We start from the raw sequence: 14,016 nt of genomic DNA, 5'->3' as shown, positions 1-14,016 counted from the left end.
CTATGTAGTCAGCCACCCGAGCTCCCACTCGGGCCATAGGCCCATAGCCCAAAAAGGAATCTATGTAAAAAGGGGATCCAAATGTTCCCTTAAGTTTTCTTTACGCTGCGTTTGGTTTAAAGGAAAAAAAATAGGGAGAGGAAGAGAAAGATGGGAAAACCTTCACAAACCTTATATATGTTTCCCTACCTTTCCCTACCATTTCCTTCAAACCAAACATAGCATTAATGAATCATTTTTTATGAAAAAAAAAGAACAAGGAATCTATGGTGCCCCCACTAGCATTGCATTTGGGAGTTGGGACATCAGTCCTTAAGGTGCCAATTGGATCAGATTTGATCCAATCTGATCCGATCCAATATGAATCTATTACATATGGACAAGGTCCAATCCAATCCTATGATACTTTGGACCATTTGAATCGGCCTAATTCAATATCTGAACCATCCAATTTATTCAAATTAATTTTAATTTAGATTGATTGTAACCTAAATCTGGTCCATTGACACCTGTATTCTTAGCTTTTTATCAATGCACCAGATATTGGTTTAATCTGACCCAATCCAATGTAAATCCATTATGAATGTACCAGGTCCAATAGAATTCAATAAATACTTTGGACCATTAACTCCAAGACAATTATTGAGTAAACCTGGATCCAAGCATATATAGCTCATAGAAATAATTTTTAATTAATTTTGTTCCTGGTAATATGATATCAAAATTTGCATTTCATAGTTTGATCCCATATGAAGTTGATAAATGTTCATTTGAATTCAGATATTAACAGATCAAATGTGAATATCTAAGCATCTAGCTAGCTATATTTGTTTCAAATCTGATATGTTTTCCTACCCAAGAGAAATTAAAAAAAAAAAATGATCTGTTTGCAGTTCTATAGTTAGGGAATGATAATAAATCAATGAACACTCTCTTACTTCTAGAGCCCAAAATTTATAAAGCAAAAGATAAAGCAACTGCACAGACTCCCCCCAACCTCTACATCCATCCTCCTCCACCCACCACCACCACCCTCTCTCTCTCTCTCTCTGACGGTCCGGCGAATATTGTAAAAAGGGAATAAAAAAGGAATATAAGGGTGAAAACGAGTCGATTCAGTTTCAGCTTTAATTTAGCTTTAGCTTTAATGCTTTTTGCCGGGCAAACACTGGTTATCAACAAGAGGGATGAATTTAATCTTCCTCAAGTACCCATCATCCTTTTCATCTTGTCTTCTTTGTGTGTGTGAGAGAAAGAGATTAGACGAGAAGAGGGAAGAAAACAAAGAAGGAAAGAAACAATGGAGATCTTATCACAGATGTGGTCGTTTCTGGGGCTTCTCACAGTCCTGCAGAACGTCTTGCCATCACAACTCCTCTCTCTCCTCCACTCATTCTACGAGTCCCTCCAAGATTTCTTCAGTCCTTACTCTTACTTCGAAATCCCTGAGTTTAACGGCCACTACGGAGTCGACGTCAACGATCTCTACCGCCATGTCAACCTCTATCTCAACTCCGTCGACCCTTCCGCCACCTGTCGTCGTCTCACTCTCACTCTCTCCAAGACCTCCAACCGAATCTCCTTCACCATTGCACCCAACCACACCGTCCATGATTCCTTCAATGGCCACCGCGTCTCCTGGACCCACCACCTCGAGACCGTCCAAGACTCTATCGAAGAGAAACGCAGCTTCTCTCTCAAGCTCCCCAAGCGCCACCGTCGGACTCTCTTGCCGTCCTATCTTGAATTTGTCTCCACACGCGCCGAGGAGTTCGAGCGCGTCTCCCGCGAGCGTCGACTCTACACCAACAACGGCCACGGCTCATACGAGTCAGGATGGGTCTCCGTTCCGTTCCGCCACCCTTCCACGTTCGACACGCTCGCTCTTGAGCTCGAGTTGAAGGAACAGATAACCGAAGACTTAACAGCATTTGCTAACGGGAGAGAGTTTTATCACAGAGTCGGACGGTCGTGGAAACGTGGGTACTTGCTGTACGGCCCACCCGGCTCCGGCAAATCAAGCTTGATTGCTGCCATGGCGAATTTCCTGTGCTACGACGTTTACGACCTCGAGCTTACGAAGGTTTCGGATAATTCAGAGCTACGAGCATTGTTGATACAGACCACCAACCGTTCGATCATCGTGATCGAAGATATCGACTGTTCACTGGACCTTACCACCGACAGGCTTCTTAAAACGAAGAAATCATCGCCGTCGATCATGGAAAACGGTGACGGTGGCGAAGAGAACGGCCGGGTGACGCTTTCCGGCCTGCTTAACTTCACTGATGGGCTATGGTCGTGCTGTGGAGAGGAGAGGATTATCGTTTTCACTACCAACCATAGGGACAATGTCGACCCGGCGCTTGTTAGATGCGGGCGAATGGACGTGCATGTTAGACTTGGCACGTGCGGGATACATGCGTTCAAGGCACTAGCGATGAACTACCTCGGACTGGAGTGGCACGTGTTGTTCCACGTGGTAGAGAGCTGCATCAGGGCCGGTGGGGCCCTAACGCCAGCTCAGATCGGAGAGATCCTGCTGAGGAACAGGAGAGATGCTGACGTGGCAATTAAAGCTGTTGTATCGGCTCTACAAGAGAGTATAAGTTTGAGGAGAGACCGGAATCTGAACCTGACGACGGAAGGACGTCCCCAGCCTCCGGAGGCTTTACCAGACTATGCGGCGAGGTCGCTGGAGAGCATCGACCGGATGTTGCTGGAATCGCCGGAAAACTGGGAATCTTCACCGCCGGGGAAAGTGAGAGTGAAGAGGAGGAAAGAGGGGTCCACTTGGGATAGAAAAGTCAAGTTTTTAATGCGGTTAAAATCGTTGACCAAATCGGACCCTGGAAGGAGTGGACCGCGAGCCTAAATTTTTTACCAAAGGATTTTCGATTCTCATTGGACGTTGATTGGGTGAAGCGGCTTACATGATACATGTGTATAGGCCCATCGCCTTAAGAAAATACCCAACCCAACACCAACGCCGTTAGTTAATACCTAAAATCTTTTAAATGAATGAACTTTTTTCTTTGGCTAAGTTTGTTTTCAAGGAATTTAATTTGCATTGAAGCAAAAGTATGGGAATGCAGATGAGCTAAATGTAAATTCTGATATGTAGAGTGCAAAATCTTATATTTTGTATGTATTTACGCTGTACATATTTGTATTTGTACTTTTTCCAAACTGAGCCTTAATTATTAACTGCATTTTTAAATACATATTAAAGGCAATTTTCATTCAACTTCAAGAAGATACACTTTGCTTCTCCTATTGAGTAGTGTTCAAAAGAAAAATAGGAATGAGAAGAGACAGAAACCACCTTGTGAGCAGCGACGTGGAACAAAGAATACTGGGAGATAAAGAAAAATATTGTTGAAATAGTCCACATTCAACTTTGGGAACCCAAGAAAAACTGGTATTTAGAGTCTAACAGTTATAAACTGTGGGTGCTCTGGTATGATGTGTTTGATGGGCAATAATTCGTACTTGTTTGATTTTGAATAACGCCCATTATTCGAAGAAATGTTGTTCATTGAGACCCAAGTCTCATTAAGATAGGGGTGTTCATAGGTCAGTTCGGTTCGGTACAAATTATTTTATCAATTAAATCGGTCTGGTCAAGGTGAAAAATTAATCACCCGAAACTGACCGATCATGAGTGAAAAGTTATCAGTTCGGATTGTATCAGTTTGGATTTATATGAAGTGTAACAATTTTGATGTCAATCTCTTATGAGGTGTAATACACTAATAGGTCTTGTTGGAGGTGAGAGCTACCATCCTTTTTTGGTGGTGTGGGGGAATTGAAAATCTACACAATTTGGCATGTTTAAACACCAGAGAGCATCCTTGTCTGAATCTAACTTAACATCTACAACAACCCTATTCATTGAAATTGCAGTTCATATGGGCATTTGGGCTATCTTTTCAGTTCATATGGGCCTATATAATACTCTATCAAATCTAGAATTCTCAAGATCTGTTATCCTTAAATTTGAAATTGTTCTTTAGAATATTTACTTGATTTAATAGTTTGGAAGTTATCCTATTTAGTTTCAACTAGAGAAGGGGAGAATTGGTATTTGGTATGCCTTTAGTTCCTAGATTTAATAGTGTGGCTCAGGCTTCTTTAGTACAAATACACACTAAATCTATTCTACAGATACGCACTAAAATCTTTAGTAACATTATAATTTAGATGCCTAAGTTTACACCTACTTAAATATATTCTTGTACCTATATGTCATTCACATGTGAAGAATATATTTGCCATCTAAGAGTAGTAATACAAGAGAAGAAGATAGCGAAAAGAGAAGGAAGAAGAAGAAGAAATCAAATTATCTCTCATTTTTCCTCTAACCCTTTTTTTATTAAGAATTAAAGTTAGAGTAATGACAAGTATACCTTTAAGTGGGCGGCCAGCTAGGCAGTAACATAAAGAGATTAAACAAAAAAAAATAACAGACCCATTAAGAGAGGCCCATTAGCCAACAATAAAAGAAAAGATATTACAAGAGAAGACATTAGGGCCCATTTGGCCCAATCTCTTTACAGGACTGTCCACCAGTCCATAATAAGTGTTGGGCATGTCCTTAAAAAAAAACCCAAAAAAATAGAGTTTCAAAGAGTACCTAAAGTTGATAAACAACAATTGTCCTTCGGTTAGGAGAAATGTTTGGGAGAGTCATGTTTGAGAGTTTGAGAGAGTTTAGTCATATCTGTGTACCTAATCTCCTTGCTGCATTGCTCTTCAACCTGCATACATTAGAGAAATCTCTTGTAGATGGGGATGGATTTTGACTGATTGGGACTAGAATTGACTTATTGCATGGAGGAACTTATATGGGATGTCTTCCTCTGTTTTCCCCTTCCTTCATTGGATGGAATTATAGCCTTACCTCTAGTTGCAACCCCAAACCTCCCATGAGTATCCCCATAAAAAGATCCCACTTCATGTATTCCGTTGCTTTGTTGAAGTTGCACCCACCCCTCCTTTGAGATAATACTTTTTGCCTTACCATGTAGACTAATAAAGGTTGATCAAGTGCAAGCCTTTGCAATATGTATTAATTAGTTATACCTCACTTTCCCTTAATGTATCAAATTCATATTGTTACTAATTGCACAAACTCAACTATGCTCTTACATTTGTTGTAGGGGGAACAGAACAATAATTCCTTTTATTATGAGCATACCCATTGCACAATCAACACCTCATTGTCCTATGTCGGAATGGGGTACGTGATGATGTGCCTACTTCACCCTCCTCCCTTCTCCTATTGATTGGTGGTTGATCAAATCTCTTCACCAATGGAAATTCGATTTGGTGACCCTTTACTTGTGGCTAGTACTTCTCACTTGGTATAACACGCACAAAGTGGCTATACACCTTCGTGTAAGTTTCTTAATGGAATGCTTTGTCACATAAGCCCCTTAGCCCTACCCTAGTGAATGTTAACACAGTCAGTGCATGTCCACATGGGATGCCACTGACATCCTATACTTTACGTGTGCATGTTCTAGCATCTATTCTTGTCACATTGTCTACCAAATCACTCCCTAAAGTTGGATACTCATACGGCTCCGACCATATAACCCTTAATTTCTAGTATACATAGATAACCATGATTAGACTAACACGCATTAACCATTCAAAACAACCAAACAATTAAAAAAACAAGGAATTGGATATTAACTAGCTTATTTTCTTCTTCAATCAATGATACTATGTAGTCTGTATCCTTAGCAATAGCTCACCATTAAATATGTTGGCCCTCTCAAACCTTTCAATAATCATCTCCATCCATCTCTTGTGAATGTCTTTCAACATCTGAACAATTGGCTTTGTCTTGGATTTCCTAATCCATGGGTTAAATGATTCGGTCCAATTATTGGTTAAATTATCTAACTTAACTATTGGATCAAAACCATGATTGGACCATGTTTCCCAAGAGACTTACTAAGCCCATCATAAGCATCCTTCAACAAATCTTTCACAACCTCCATGTGATGATTGAAATCAAACTATGTGCATGCCCTCTCAGTAGCCTAAACAACATCTGCCACTGCTTTGCTCTTGAGTATCTTCTTAAAATCACTATACAAGTGCCTCAAGCAGAACTGATGGTTATCCCTAGGCGTGCAAGCAGGAACACCATCAACTATCCCCTACTAGCAAACTGACAAGTGGTTAGTATTAGGCTTATATAGTACAAAAGTAATAAGTCAAAAGAAACGATGCTATAAGTATATAGAATGTTCAATCATGAAACAATGAATTGTTAGATACACAAACATGTGATTCAATAATCTAGAGGAAATCAATGTTATAACTATATATTATATACCTTCTATCTGATAGACATAAAATTCCACCCATTAGGGCCATTGGCTGATAGAATTACCCCTCTAATTACACCAGTCTTCATGTGACAACCATCTAAACCAACAATCTTCTTACAACCCTCCAAGAATCCCATATTTGGTCCTCCTAGACAAATGAACATTCTTTTAAAAGTTCTAACCGAGTCTCCTTCTGAAGCAAGTGGGGCTATTAACTTTACAATTGACCATGGGTTGTTAGACAACAAAACTATACAATACTGAATCAGTCAGGTGTATGACTCATCCAAATACCCTCTAATCCTGTCAATGGCCTTTAACTTTGCCCTATGAATTTTCTTCTAGTGTACCTCTATTCCTAATACTCTTTTGATGTTATCCCTAAGTGCATGAACGGATATGTTTAGATCCACATGTAAACATTCCTCTATTTTTCTAAAGAGCCAAGTGTCGGTTGCCTATCTATTGGTTGTAACCCGAAGGCAAGCATGAGTGTCATCAAAGAGTTTCACTAAAAAACTACATCTATCATGGCTAAGAGATGCATATTTGCACCCCTCATCAATACAAATTTCTGTGAACCTACATTTTTCATTCTCATAATTTGAATGCCTTCAATTACACAATGTTGCCTTAATGCCTATCTAAATTTCCTTATAATTCACAAATTCCATTTCCAATTGAAATCTTGAACACTCAAAGTTAAATTCATTACCATTCTCCTTATTCCCCCTTCTCATCTTCTCATCACTTGAGCTAATTGGATTCTCATAATCACTAAAAGGTTTATAATTAGATAACAAATCATTGGCATTACCACCATACACCCAACATCAATGTCTTCACTACCAATCCCACCACCATGATCATCCTCTTCTCCATCTTCTTCAACTTCAGATCTTTCACCTAAAAATTAATAATCTTCATCCAAAAGTTCATCTTCATATTCCCCTACATACTCTTTATCTAAACCATCTTCCTCTTCATAAGAATCACCCCCTCCACCTCATATCCAGCTTCATCAACTTCCTTACCATGATCACTCAAATCTACAACTTCTACTTCTTCTCTAATAGCTTGTTGAACTAGATTAATACTTCTAGTTTCAGCATAAGTGACAGAATAAAATCTCATGTAAGCTCCCATGAATGGCAAACATTGCCAACATGTCATTTTCATTATTCAACTCCCCATCTACCTCCCAACCTAGTATTTCGTATTTAACAGTGACAATGCTACTAGTGGGTATGGAAACTAACCAATAGAGGTCAATAATAATGTCAAGGTAGTACATTATATCATTATCAACATTGTCTATATAGCCTACCTCACCATTCACATATTCCACTTGTTTGTCCTCCACTCCCCACCAAAATTTACAATAAACATGTACCTGCCACCATCCACCCCTGCAAACGAACCATAAATAAGGTTAATGACTTGGTGGTGTGCAACTAAATTACATGCAAAAGTTAGATGACATGGGGTGTAACTAAATTACATGGAAAAGTTATATGACATGAAATGCATACAAATTACATGAGGTGCAACTAAATTACATGGGAAAGTTATATGACATGAAATGCATATAAATTACATTGGGTGCTTTGAGAGCTCATGGAAACATGAAATGCTTAGAATAGGGTTTCACTTAGAGCTCTTATACATCCCAATGCTAGATGGATGTAACCCAACATTCATCAAATCATCAAATCCCAAATTTATCCTAAATCAAATATATAGTTTAAAAGACCCCTATAGGCCATTTCTTATCCATGAATAAATTAAATAAGTTCAGCTAGCAAAATGATATATACTGTGTGATTGTTAAATGTTAGTACTTCATCACCCATTGTGTGATTACTATGTTGATAATGAAGTCTACCAACAATTGGGTTTGGAAAATGCCAAGGCAAGACTAAATGAAGAATAGGAACTCTTCATCCTTGTTTGGTGCATTGGCATGGATTTTGGGCCTAATCATGGGTGTTAGGCCACCATATGCCATTTAGGGATAACATGGAACACATGATCACCTACTCAAAACAATCTAGCCTAAGGCCACCATATACCATTTAGGAATTACGTCGAGCACCTCCCCTTACCTAAAGGTGCCATATGCGCACACATGTCCTTGACTATTGGGACGAGGTCCAAACATAGGGTCCAACAACCATTGCAGTTGTGCATTGGACTAGTTGTTGGGACTACATCTGATCTTTCCCCATAGTCGTTAAATTAGGATATTAAAGTGGTTGAACGTGGCAGACAATGGCACAATTATCCATTGGAGGCCAATCCCCCACAAAAGCAACAAAAGAAAGGAAGACAAGAGAAAAAACAAAAGATGACATACTCTGTGCAAACCTCAATACTTAAAGAACCACCTTTTGAATAAAAAAGTATTTTGCCTCTAATTCCATTGAAAAACAACGAAAAAAGGGTAAAATTTTAGGGTCTTAGCGCCAACATGACTTTTGAAAATGAAATAGGGTTTTACATTGTTTACATGTAACCAAGAACATCACCTTTCAACGATGCACTACTGTTAGACATCGTAGCATGTCATTGACTTTCAGTTAAGAAATCGTGGGTGGGTTTGGGGTATCAGTTGGACGATGAGAGGTGGTGGTGTTCATAGTAGCCAAAATGAATCGCCTAACCCCTTTCGGATGACTTAAATTGAAAGGGTAAGATGGTCATTTAAAATTTCTATGATTTTAATATTTTTTTCATTAATTTAATCCAAGAGTAAATTTGACATTTTCTCTTTTTTCGTCATGATTTAATGGCAATATCGATTGCCAAAATACGTTGTACAATTTATGCCAAGGGAGAAACCTCAACCTCCACATTTGGACCCAGTGTCATAAAGTGGCATACATGCCAATAGAAAGGGGCCTATGTGGTTACAATTTATTCTTGAACCATACAAAATGAACAAGGTCTCGTATTTGCAACTCTGAATTTCCTGCACTCAGTTTGGTGTGCCGGGATGCACTTCTAATTACATTAGCCAAGTTTGAGAATGCTTATTGAATAAGTTCTTAAAAACAAGTGTTTTTTATTTTTCAATACACACTTATTCGCATTTGGCATCTAGCTTTTTCAAGTGCTTATTATTTCATATTGGGCATTTGGTGATCTTTTTCTTCAATAAGCACTTATTTTTTCAAAATGGCAAACCTAGTATCAGTTCAGAGATGAAAAATGATGGAGGAGAATGGCTCTGCCACTGGTATGGGCTGAAAAACAATAGAGGAGAAGACCAATTCTGCTGCTGGTATGGTGAGAAGACAAGAGGAGAAGAATGGAATCAAACATTGAGAAAAAAAAAGCGAAAAACAAACCTAGTGGGTTGATCATTCAGGGATGAAAGAATGAAAGAAAAAAGGAAATGAGAATGCACACTACCTGGTTAACCGAAAAGGCGAAGATGTTTCACTAGTTAGAGATGACAGTAGAGAAGAAAACATAGAATGCCCAAACCCTATGTTTTTTGCATCCAAAGGGCACAACTGGTATTTTAAAAACTAATTGGGGAAAATCTTGAGAGAAAATTTTGAATAAATGCTTATTGTATAAGCACTTAAAAAAAACTGAAATTTTGGGCTTATCCAATAATACTAGTAAGTGCTTAATGGTGTGATCCCGGCCCAAAATAAGTGCTTATTTACATTTAGAAAGTAAGCCCAAATAAGTGTTTAATTCCTTTTTCGCATGTCTTGGCCAGACATGTCAATTTAAAAATACTTATACTACCCTTATTTGAACAAGTGATTTTTTACCAAACGTTCATGAATGCTTATTGGAATAAGCAATTATTTTTCAGAGAACCACTCCCAAACTTAGCCTATAAGAAGTTAAGACACGTATTAGTTTACGTAGGCATCCCAACTCACATGTGTGTGGGAATATTAAATGGTACCCCCTTATGTTTTAATATATTTATTGTAACTTAAAAAGAAAAAGAAAAATGGATAGATGAAACTCAGTTTTAGAGTTAGGAGAGGTCAAATGAAATAAGGAATCTTTAAGAAATCCATTAAGAAAAACATTTACATTCATTAATAAAACTTATATTGTATTTTTTAAAACAAATTTTTTTTTTTGCTCGAAGGGGTTACACAATGGCCCAAACCTATAAACCCCCCCCCCCCCAACCCAGTTGCAGGCGGGCTACACAAGGGGCTAAAACGTTTGGTTTTGGTTTGTATGTGAGTCAATTCAACTAAAAAGAATGAACGTGGGATTGGGGGCGTTTGATAACTCTTTTTAGAGTTTAGGCGTCTGAAGTGTCTACTTTTCAGGCACCAAATCCGTTTGGTATTATTATTGAATCTAGATTGATTTTTCAGATTTGAAATCATAAGCATGTGGGCCCATCTCCCAACGCGCTCAGACGTACTTTAGAGATACCATAAAGTCAAAAATACCCTTCAACAAATTTTGAAATATCATGATTTGCCCTTATTTAACCCTAAACCTAAATTCTATCTCATTTCTGCATTCTATCGCCGCCTGCATTCTCAACACCATTGTCGCATGCGTTCTCAAAGATAGCATCGAAAGACTATCGTTGTCTGCATTCTCAAGACGACTGCTCTAGGTATATTTATGGTCATCCCTCCTTTTCTTTCGATCTGGCTTCTTCATTCTCATAGGGTTGAAATAGAACCCACACGCCAGACGCTAACCACCGGTGAACAAGCATCAAAGGTGTATTCTTCTTCTTCTTCTTCGCAAAGCATATTTCTCTTTCTGTACATCAAAGCTTCTTCTTCTGCAAAAACATTTATGCCTCTTTTCAGATTTCACCACAAACAATAGAATACAATTATATTTCTAAAAGTACTTTTAGGAATAAAGTTGAACGTAAAGAGGACTTATTAGTGGCTACAAGCGTCGTCGGTCAAGGAAACTTTTTTCGTAGAGATTTTGTTTTACATTTCTTTATTGTAATTAACTAAATGAAAATTTAGGAATACCTACATCAATAATTTCCTTATATTTTCCTTTGTCATGGTAAAATTTCTGATATCTAGAAAAAAATAAAAAAAAAAAACTAAAAAAACTGGTAGATGTAGAAAATGTAAAGTATAGAACCAAAGAACTCCTAGGGATGCTATTGGTGGTAGTCACTGGTCCACGGTTTCTAAGAATCTGAACTTCATTTTCACCCATTATAAATTAGTCAAGTGAGAGGGGGATGAGTTTACCAACCTTGAACAGAAATAGTCCCGTTCACACCTAGAGATATTTATAGAAAACGGTAAGTCAGATATTTATAGAACTAAAGAACACGTAGAGATGCTATTGTGGTAGTCACTGGTCCACGCGGTTTCTAACAATTTGGACTTTTCACCCATCACAAATTGGTCAAGTAAGTTAGACGGGGATCGATGAGTTTATCAACTTTGAACGGAAATAGTCCTGTTCAAAGTTCAAACCTTCACGCCGGGGCCGGCCGGACTATCTGATCACAGTGGACTCTCCGTTAAGCCGGAAAAGAAATTCAGAGAAATGTTTCCTCGGATGCAATGGTTGGAGGACCGACAAGGCCTCTTAGTTGGTCCCTTTCTTTCATACTCTCTGATCTTCTTCTTGTCCTTCTTTCTGTTCAGTTTGGGTTACAGAAGTCGAACCAACAAAAACAATCTCCGTTCAGGCTTCCAATTATAGGCAACCTCCACCAACTGGGTTCGTGCCTGCACCGTGATCTTCACTCACTCGCACAACGCCATGGCGCGCTCATGCTACTTCATCTGGGAAACTCACCAGCCCTCGTGGTGTCGTCGGCTGACAGAGCTCGAGAAATCATGCAAACACATGACCTCATCTTCTCCAGCAGACCCCAAACGAGCAACGCTAGGCGCCTTCTGTACAATTACAAGGATGTGGCAACTGCACCTTACGGCGAGTACTGGCATCAGGTTCGTAGAATCTGCGTTCTCCAGCTTCTTAGCGTGAAGAAGGTGCAATCATTTCGATCGGTGAGAGAGGAAGAGACAGCGCTTTTAATGGAAAACATCCAACACTCCTGTTCTTCCTCAGCTTCTTCGTCTGCTTTGGTCCACCTGAGCGACGCGACGCGTTGGTTTCTGTCACGAACGATGTAATCTGTAGGGTTGCTTTGGGGAGAAAATACAGTGGCACGGAACGGAAGAAGTTTAAGCAGATGTTGAGAGAACTACTGGATCTACTGGGAGATATCAGGGTGGGGGACTTCATCCCGTGGCTTGCTTGGGTGGATTATGTTAGAGGAATGAAGAGCAGAGTAGAGAAGAACTTCAGGGAAATAGATGCTTTTCTAGAGAAGGTAATCGAAGAACATATTCATGGCGATCATGGAGGTAGTGAACAAGACTTGGTAGACGTTTTACTTGCGACCGCAAAGGATGGCAGCATTGGTATTCCTCTTGAGAGAGACAGCATCAAAGCTATCATATTGGTAAGTAAAATAATCAAAAAACTCTTGCTTCCTTTTTTGTTTCTCTGTAAATTTTTTTGTTAATCTCTTAGTTAATTTCTATCAAACCAAACACAGCACAACACTTTCAATAATAGGGAGTTCAACCCACCATTAATGTAGTGTCAGCATAAATTACATTCATTATCTTTTTTCTTGGTTCTTTTCCCTTGTAGGACATGTTTAGTGCAGGAACTGACACTACACATACAGCCATGGAATGGGCAATGGCAGAGCTATTAAGACACCCAAAAGTTATGAAGGAATTGCAGGAAGAGGTGAGAAATGTTAGTAGCGGAAAACCCTATATTACGGAGAAAGAAGTAGAGAAAATGCAATACTTGAAGTTGGTTATAAAGGAGACCCTAAGACTACATCCTCCAATTCCTTTGTTGGTACCAAGAGAATCGACCCAAGATGTCAAGATAGAAGGATACAACATTCCAGCCAAAACAATGGTGATCATCAATGCTTGGGCAATTGGAAGAGATCCTGCATCATGGGAAGAACCAGAGAAATTTCAACCAAAGAGGTTCCTGATCACCTCTGCAGGTAATAACCTAATTGACTTCAAAGGAAATGATTTCCAGTTGATTCCATTTGGAGCAGGCAGGAGGGGATGCCCAGGAACTCAATTTGCAATTACAGTCAATGAACTTGTACTGGCCAACCTTCTATACAAGTTTGACTGGAAATTGCAAGGTGGAGAGGATTTAGACATGACAGAGAGCACGGGGGACACAGTTCGAAAGAAGCACCCACTCGTTGCAATTGCAACTCCTCATTATTAATGACAAGCTAAGAGTACACTTTTGCTTCTCATTTTTAGGCTTTTAGCCTTGGGTTAATTAAAACTGTCAGTCATGGCCTTCCATGTATTGGTCTGCCCTACCTTGATGTGTGTGTTATGTATCTCTGTATGTCTTAGTATGTGTATATGAGAGAGAAAAAGAGAGGACTGTTTCTCTATATATATCTTATTATATATATATATATATATATATAATAGTGTCAATGGGCCTTATTATATTTTTAGACTTATTTCATCTCATTAAATCTGATATTTAAAGCAATTTTCTTCTCACTGTTGAATCCGCTAGTTTCTAATAAAAATTGATCACTGATTAAATCTATAATCCAAAATTTTGTATTTATAATAAGACTGTGTTTCTTAAAACCAGCAAAGAAATGAAATCATTT

The 14,016-nt window shown here is 38.8% G+C and overlaps 2 pseudogenes across 1 annotated transcript; both read left to right on the top strand.

Moving 5' to 3' along the window:
• The first annotated feature begins 1,037 nt into the window (after positions 1 to 1,037).
• On the top strand, positions 1,038 to 3,200 carry LOC104587469 (AAA-ATPase At4g30250 pseudogene; annotated as a pseudogene).
• Positions 3,201 to 10,844: 7,644 nt separating this feature from the next.
• LOC104587470 (cytochrome P450 736A117-like) lies at positions 10,845 to 13,785 on the top strand (annotated as a pseudogene). Its single transcript, XR_016081983.1, has 3 exons — positions 10,845 to 11,066; positions 11,972 to 12,798; positions 12,993 to 13,785. The product of XR_016081983.1 is annotated as a cytochrome P450 736A117-like (transcript).
• Positions 13,786 to 14,016: the final 231 nt, after the last annotated feature.

Source organism: Nelumbo nucifera, chromosome 2, assembly GCF_055504915.1.
Source record: "Nelumbo nucifera cultivar China Antique chromosome 2, China Antique-T2T, whole genome shotgun sequence".
In the NCBI taxonomy this organism is placed as follows: Eukaryota; Viridiplantae; Streptophyta; class Magnoliopsida; order Proteales; family Nelumbonaceae; genus Nelumbo; species Nelumbo nucifera.
This window is presented reverse-complemented; position numbering and strand designations above follow the sequence as displayed.